This window comes from Paroedura picta, chromosome 1, assembly GCF_049243985.1.
Source record: "Paroedura picta isolate Pp20150507F chromosome 1, Ppicta_v3.0, whole genome shotgun sequence".
NCBI classification, from domain to species: Eukaryota; Metazoa; Chordata; class Lepidosauria; order Squamata; family Gekkonidae; genus Paroedura; species Paroedura picta.
The window spans coordinates 29,557,188-29,565,339 of record NC_135369.1 but is presented as its reverse complement, the minus strand read 5'-3'; positions in this window follow the sequence as shown (position 1 = coordinate 29,565,339).

Genomic DNA, 8,152 nt, shown 5'->3' with positions numbered 1-8,152 from the left:
ATATCTAACATCCAACTTAAAGGAGGATTTATTCTAAACAGTCCGCATTGTATCCCATTCTGCTTCTTGAACGCACATATCCTAACTGACAGATGGGAAACGGTTCCAGTGTTTCAATAGGGACTTTGAATCAGACAAGGACTCAGAGTTCTGTGCTCAGAACTAATTCCCAGGCATGTCTGTGCCTGAGTCAGATAGGAACTATGACACGTGGAGAGAAAAGTCTTAAATTTTTCCCCAAGAAGCCCGTTTGCCCCACCAAAGGAAAGTTAATCTGCACTGACAGCTACGCATTTGGGACAAATGGGCTCCCCAGCGATTCCAGGTTGGAAGATGGCATAGATAGAAGACTGAAACCACATTGCCTCGTGCACTATGGTCCTGCTCTGAAACAGGCTTGCACATGCTTGGCAGGCACAAAGTATGCCCTCCCTCCAGCCCTGTTGCTCTCCTGGTACGAGTTCAGTAAGTTTGAATTCTGGTTCCTCTCATGGATACTGGTTTATTCAGTAAAAATACATTGTTCAGTGTTGTCTCTTATGTCAGTTAATATGACGTACGTTTATTGACACTTCTTATTTCTGGGTTGTACCTACAATGGCGGCTGACATTCGAACTGAGGGAAGGGGGCATCCCGCCCAGAGGACATGTGACTTGCTGGTGGGAAACTCCAGCGCATGCACAATTTCTGGCCAGATGCCCCCTGCTGGAGCTTTTTAACTATAGAGATCTTTCAGTGGCTGGCTTGCACTTGTGCAGTCCCTAGTGTGTGTCTGCACACAGATGTCAATGGACAACCGTTACAGGTAAGTGCAACCCTGCTTTAGTACAAAATGCAGCTGGCTGGAATGTACCTACTAGACTTGTTTCTGAAAACATTACATTGGCTGCCAATGTGTTTCCAAGTTCACTTCAATAGGTAGGTGCATACCAGTGAAGACCTTCACGATCCATGCACTATTAAGATAGGGTTATCATATTTTAAAAAGCAAAAGGCAGGACATATCTCCTGACTCACTACTTGAAACATGTGATCACTATGACAAATCTCATTTTAAATACCCCTACTACTTAAGCTATGATAACTTGCTCCTAACTAGGAATATTCCTAACCTTCCAACCCAATAACCCTTCCCGAGTCTATCGGGAGAGGCGGGAAATAAATATAATAATAATAATAATAATAATAATAATAATAATAATAATAATAATAATAATAATAATAATAATAATAATAATAATAATACGAGGATATTTTCATCAGTTTTTTAGAAAAAGGCCACACCAAATAAGAGGGCATATCATCTAACCCTAACACTCCCCTTCTAGTATATTCCCTGTGCAGTAATATGATTCCTCAGCCCCCAAACTATTGCTTGTTCCCCCCATAGTCATTATGAGACCATGAACATTCTCAATAGTCCCTCTGCTTTGTGGAATGTGTGTGCGTGTGTAAAGTTGCCTCTGAGTTGCAACTGACTTACAGTGAGCCCAGCGCAGGCTGTTCAAGGCAAGTGAGAAGCAGAAGTGGTTTGCTGTTGTCTTCCGTTGCAGAGACCAGAGTCTCTTGGTGGCATGCCTTCTAAGTACCAATTCTGCTTAGCTTCTGAGATCTGATGAGATCGGCCAATACCATGCCACCTTCCTTGCCTGCTTTGTGGAACGACCTTCCTGAAAGTACAGAGAAAGCTGGAATGTTTTTAGAACAGGCTGCCACATTTGTCAAAGGTACTAGGAAGTTGTGTATTGTTTTTTGTTTGTCTCCCTTTGCCCCCACTCTATGTGTGCATCCTTCCTATATCCGTTTGTAAGCAATTCCACTTCCCATGTGCATACACCATACATGCCATTACTCCATCTGTGCTTGGCATCATGTGCCACCAGGAATGTCGGTGGCAAAACCATCACGAATAAGCAGGCTGGAGAAGGGCAGATGGCAGGGCAGTGCCAGTGGAGCCTCCCTGGAGCTCTGAGCCCTAGAAGCTGCCTCGCCTCAGGGAATGTTTTTTAAAAATTATTTTATTTTATTGCATTTATATACCGCCCTTCCTTCTGGCTCAGGGAGGTTTACAGTGAAAGATATGGGGTACGGTACAAAGAAGTAGAAAGAAACAGTAGAAACAGTAGAAAGTATAACATTTTAAGCTGTGGAACCTTTAAACTTTAAAGGTAAAGGTAAATGTATCCCCTGTGCAAGCACCGGGTCATGTCTGACCCTTGGGGTGACGCCCTCCAGTGTTTTCATGGCAGACTCAATACGGGGTGGTTTGCCAGTTCCTTCCCTAGTCATTACCATTTACCCCCCAGCAAACTGGGTACTCATTTTACCGACCTCAGAAGGATGGAAGGCTGAGTCAACCCTGAGCCAGCTGCTGGGCTTGAACTCCCAACCTCATGGGCAGAGCTTTCAAACTGCATGTCTGCTGCCTTACCACTCTACGCCATCTTTAAACTTTACAACCGAGTAATTTTTAACTGTATAGCCGTGAACTGAGTTCTTCTAGGAGTGTTTGCAGTTGGTGGTGGGAAGGGCATCTGGGCTCTATTTGGTGGCTGTTTCATGGGCCTCGATCAGAGAACTGCATTTTACAGGCCTTGTGGAATTGTTTTAGTTCTGGAAGGGCCTGATATCTTCTGGGAGCTGGGAGCTCATTTCACCAATTGGGGAATGTGCCTGAAAAAGCCCTGGCTCTGGTCAAGGCCAGACGAGCCTCCTTGGGGCCAGGGATCACCAGCTTGTTTGTGTTTGTAGAACGAAGCACTCTTTGGGGGGTGCAGGCAGAGACGAGTACTCAGCACCCAGACCGTGTATAGCCTTGAAAGTGAATATCAGAACCTTAAGCCTGATCTGGTATTCAACTGGTAGCCAGTGCAGCTGTTGAAGCACAAACTGGATGCGGGCCCTCCACGGTGTTCTGTAAGAAGCCTGGCTGCCGCATTCTGCACCAGTTGTAGCTTCCAGATCAGGGATAAGGGCAGGCCCACGTAGAGCGAGCTGCAGAAATCCATCCTAAAGGTAACCGTTGCTTGGATCTGTTAGACCAGGGGTAGTCAACCTGTGGTCCTCCAGATGTTCATGGACTACAATTCTCATGAGCCCCTGCCAGCAAACGCTGGAGGACCACAGGTTGATTACCCCTGTGTTAGACTATGTCAATTTACCCAACAGGATCACTGTGGCTAGGTGTTCTGGGGCCAAGTAGGGTGCTTGTAGCTTAGCTTGGCGCAAGTGGAAGAATGTTTGGCGTGCTACTCTTGTGACCTGTTCCTCCATGGAGAGGGAGGTGTGGAAGATCACAGCCAGGTCCCTGGCTGAGTGTGCTACTAGTAACTGCATCCCATTCAGGTAGGGCGGTTGTGCTTCCTCCCCAGATCCCTTCCTACTAAACCACAGGACCCCATCTTTGAAGGACTGAATTTCAGACAGCTCTGCTTGAGCCAACCCATCACTGCTTCCAGACATCCGGCTAATGAGTCTGGGGTTAAATCAAGGTAGCTATTCATCAGGAGGAAGATGTATAAAATGGAAGTAGGGTTCTGTTTTTGTTTTACAGGAAACGGAGGATGCCAGTGAGGGGAACTAAGCCATGCCTTCTTCCTTCTTTGTGCCTGGTTGCTTTAAGCATTTTCCCTCCAGTTCATGGCCCATGTCAAAGCTAGAGGAAGGGGGAGATGTTTCAAATAAAGGCATGCAACAAGGTAAGGAAACAGAAGGAGCTTCTCCCACCAATGGCTTTTCCCATCTAATGTAAAAAGAATACTCCCTATCCCCACTTTACATGTGAATGGGTGGACATAGTAATAAATAAATACACATGTACGGTTAATAATGTGCTTGCACAAAGGATAAAAATTGCTCAGTTGCAGTTAATAATTTCTCGTTCGGCAAATAACCAAAAGGTTGATTCTCTGGTTAAGCCTGTCAAATCCTGGCTCATAGGAATTTACCTTGACTTTGTAAGTCTCCAGCATCTTTTCTGTTGTACCTTAATTAAGCTTTACAGTTCATGGAGATCTCACCCATCTGACTGGGACAGCAAACACAATATTGCGGGTTACTGGAACAAGAAAAAACTCCCAACAACTGTTGATAGCAAACTGCTGTTAAAGGAGCACTATTGAAGAGCTTTCTGTCATGTTAAGAGTTATTGTTTAAATCCCTTCCATTCCCTAGGCAGCTCTTGGCAAAAGTCTGCCTTCACACTCATATTCCTGCCAACAATGTCCAGTGCTCTCTTTATCAGTGGTCTTTAATTTTTTGCCATAGGTTGTACACAAGTTGTGACTGAGATGCATTGCACGTGCTGGCTTTGTTACTTTAGAGCACAGAATGTTGGCAGAGAAGCCACGTCTCAGGAAAAGCTCAAGGGGAGGCTGATCGCTGAACTGGTACTAGAATGCGATGATTCTTGGATGAAAAGGAAGGCTTGGATCACTTTTTCCTGTTTGAAAATGTTGCAAAGCTAGACCCAAATTAGTTGTCTTGTAAAGAAGCACAGAGCAGCTCAGGGTTGATTGTCCTTCTGTTCAAAATCCTTCACTCTACGATGTAAAAAGTGTCAGCTGATTGCTGAGTCTGTTCAGTTCGGCATCAAACAACTCAAAAGCCTGCTAAACAGGTTTGTATTAGACCCACCCCCCTCCCGCTCCCCAAGCTGTGCATGCACAAAAACGCTGCCAGTCCAAACAGGTCAATATGCATTGCTATTGCTAAGGCTGTCTTAGAAGAAACATAAAATCATAGGATATTTTTTAAAAAATCAGTATTAAATTATCACAGCTTTTTATTGATTTTTATTCCGATTGATTTCACTAGCAATTGTTTCCCAAGTGGAACCGCAGAGTAGCTAAGGAGCAAGGTGGAGCAAGGTGAGGCAGGGGGTGGGAGTAGTTCTCTGTGGGGCTATCTGAGAATGCACATGCAAAGGAAAGCCAATGGGGCTTATATTGCATTCTGCCAAATAGCTATAAACTACCTGACAGTCAGTTGAAAAACTGACTCCTTGTTTGTGCCTGGTGAACAGGATGTGAACCTAAATGGCAGATTGACAGACATCTCTAGTTTGTATGAGCATTGAGCAAAGTCAGTTGATCTCTCCTTCTCTCACTTGCAGTACCTTTTCTCCCATTAACTGTGGTCCCCCTTTCTCCAGTGGTGTCTCTGTTCTGCCACTGGAGCAACTGTCCCTAAATCACACCTTCCTTCTCCACTTCCCAATTGTGGCTATGCTGTGGAGTCTGGAATATCGCTCTTTTGCATTCTTTTTAGCCCCCTCTTTTTAACCCTTCAATTAAGCAGTTTTTATCACAGAGTACACAATTGGAAATGAGGTCATGGCATTGAACAAACCAATATGGTGTCCATTTCTGTAATGCTCTTGGGGGTTGCCAGCAGGCTGGCAATCCCAGGCTAAAAGCAGCAAGAAACTCTGCAGTTTTATTGAGGCCTTGGGGATGAATTGGGCAGGTTGCTAGGAAGAGCAAAGAGCAAGAGAACTGCACTTGGATATTTCTCCCATTGGGAAACGTCAGATCTTCAGTTCAGGATGGGACTTCTGCTAGACATTCGGTCTCAGCATATGTCCAGCCATGCTTGCCCTTGTACTTTACCAAAGGACAGATTTGTGTTGGAGACTTGAATGTGAAGTGGTAAAAAGTGATTCCCACAGACAATGTCTTCTTCCAGACAGGACTCAGGAGCACCATGTAGATGCATTGTGTCAGTTATTCTCCATAAAATAACACAGAAAAAATGGTATGATTTTGTGTATAAAGTACTGATAGACTACATCTTATGGCAAATTTTCAGAGCAGTAGGCCTTTAATCTTGATTTTGGATTCTGTATCTATCTTGCACACCATTCTTTTTCCTCTGGTGTATTTATTCTACAATTTAAAAAAAAACCACTTTTCTAAATAGGGGTGGAACATCACTTGTGACATGAAGAGTGGTGGTATCCAAGGATTTTTAAAAATTACACAGTTGCCCTATTGCTGCTGTTCAGTAGCACCCAGCACGCAAGCACCTTCCATTTGAATCCTTGTGGTTCCAAGATTTGTAAGATTTTTACCCTTCCTGAATTTATCAGGGTTAGGTTTTACATAGCATTTTCCTGATTTATTTGTTGTGTGGTTTTCCTACATTTTGAAGCAATTTTGTTTAAGTTATAAATTAACTGTATTCATCAGTATGTTTGCAAATGTCAGGCATGTACTGTGAATATGATATAATAATAATATTAATAATATTAATAATAATAATAATAAATGAGTTTCTGCATAATCCTTTGCTTGTTCGGTTGTTTTTATTGATTGACTTCCATCTCAGAAAATTCATGAGTGAACGGTAGTCTTGGGGAGAGAATTTTAAATTCTTGCATGTACTGCCTCTCTCCCATTGGCCAGGCAGTCATTTGCATAAGAATATAGGAGGCTTGCTGGATCAGACCACTGATCCATCTAGTCCAGCATTCTGTCTCATGCAGTGGCCAACCAGTTCCTCTGGAGGCCAACAACAGAGCATAATGGTCAAGACCTTCCCCCTATGTTGCCTCCTTGATCTGGGAGTCAGAGGTTTAGTGCCTCTGAATATGGAAGTTCCATGGCAGCTGACGTGCTTCCTGCATGCATGGTGAATGAGCGTGTATCAACACAAGAATAACCCCCTCCCCTGGCTTGGGTGATTTGAGTGTCATGGGAATCGAGGGCTGAGGGGGGGGGGGGACAGGGTTAAATTTTTCTTTATTTTGATTGTCTAATAGTGTGAGCTTGTTATTGCTACCATGCTCACTTTTCTTCCCCACTCGCCTGGCCCAAGCGATGGGCTGCAGCTGAAGAGCCGTGTTGAGGGAGGAGGTGCACCACTGAACTCTGCCGCCCTTTGCCAACCTTCCTTGAGCCCAGGTGCCTGCTTGCTTTTCCCCTGGTGGTGTTGTTGTCCAGGAGGAGACGCAAGAACAAACTGGCAGGAGGCACATTCTGGTGCCTGACCACACTCACCTGGACAGGAAGATATTTTTGTCTTCCCCTCTTCCGCAACCGTCCTTGAAGTGGTGTGTGTGTGTGAAGCAGTCTATGCGAGCTTAAATGGACTCCAGGGAATGGTAGAGGACAGGAAAGCCTGGAGGATCATTGTTCATGGGGTTGCAATGGGTCGGACATGACTTCGCAACTAACAACAACTAACAAGAAAGCCACTTTCAGAAAGTTTAAGACAATCAAGATCCAAGAGGTCATGTGCATTTTAAAATTCACTGTTTATTTTATATAGCGAGATTATGCCTCAAACCTTTTCAGATGTCCACATTTTCCAGAAGCTCTGGAGTTTATACTTTTCCAGTATCTCTGGTGGAAAGCATGAAGCCTCCTTATACTGAGACTGTTTCCACAGGTGAGATTTGCCAGTGTGTTATCACTGCATTGAATTCTGAATGCAGATTTCAAGTTTGCACCTGGCATTGTGCAGTTGTGTTTTTTTCTTGTCACTGGTCAGGACTCCTTTTGAGGCATGTTTTGCACTTCCATCAGGACAGAAAGTGGTTAAGGTTGAGTAAATCTGAACTGAAATCCTTATTAACTACACAACTCACTGAGTGATCTTGGAACAGTCACTTTCTCAAAACAACCAACCTTATAGGGTTGTGGAGACCCTATTAGCCACCTTTTGGGGTTGTGTGACTGTGGCTCAGTGATAAATCACCTGGTTTTCCTGCAGGTTCAATTTTCCAGCTTCTCCAGTTAAAGGTATCAGGACAGCTAGCAAGAAGTGTGAAAAGCCTTGCCTTGAGGCCCTGCAGAGCTGCTATCAGTCAGGGTAAACAATACTATGTGACCCGCCTGAAGCCTGGGGGGGAGGCGGGATATAAATTTAATAATAATAATAATAATAATACTGGCTTTGATAGAGCAGTCCAACTCCTAAAGCAGTTTCTTGTGTTCCCCTCAAATTCCTTGGAGAAAAGGGCATGCCACCAGTTTGTTACAGCTTCTCGGATGACCACCCTTTGTTCCTCTGACTGCTTGCCAATCATTCGGCAGGTATGATCAATTGCATTGTATATATTTATTGTATATTGTATATAAATACAATAAATAAGCTATAAAGCAGTTTTGTAATTTATACTCGGAGAAGAGTCAAGGAATAACGCCCAGT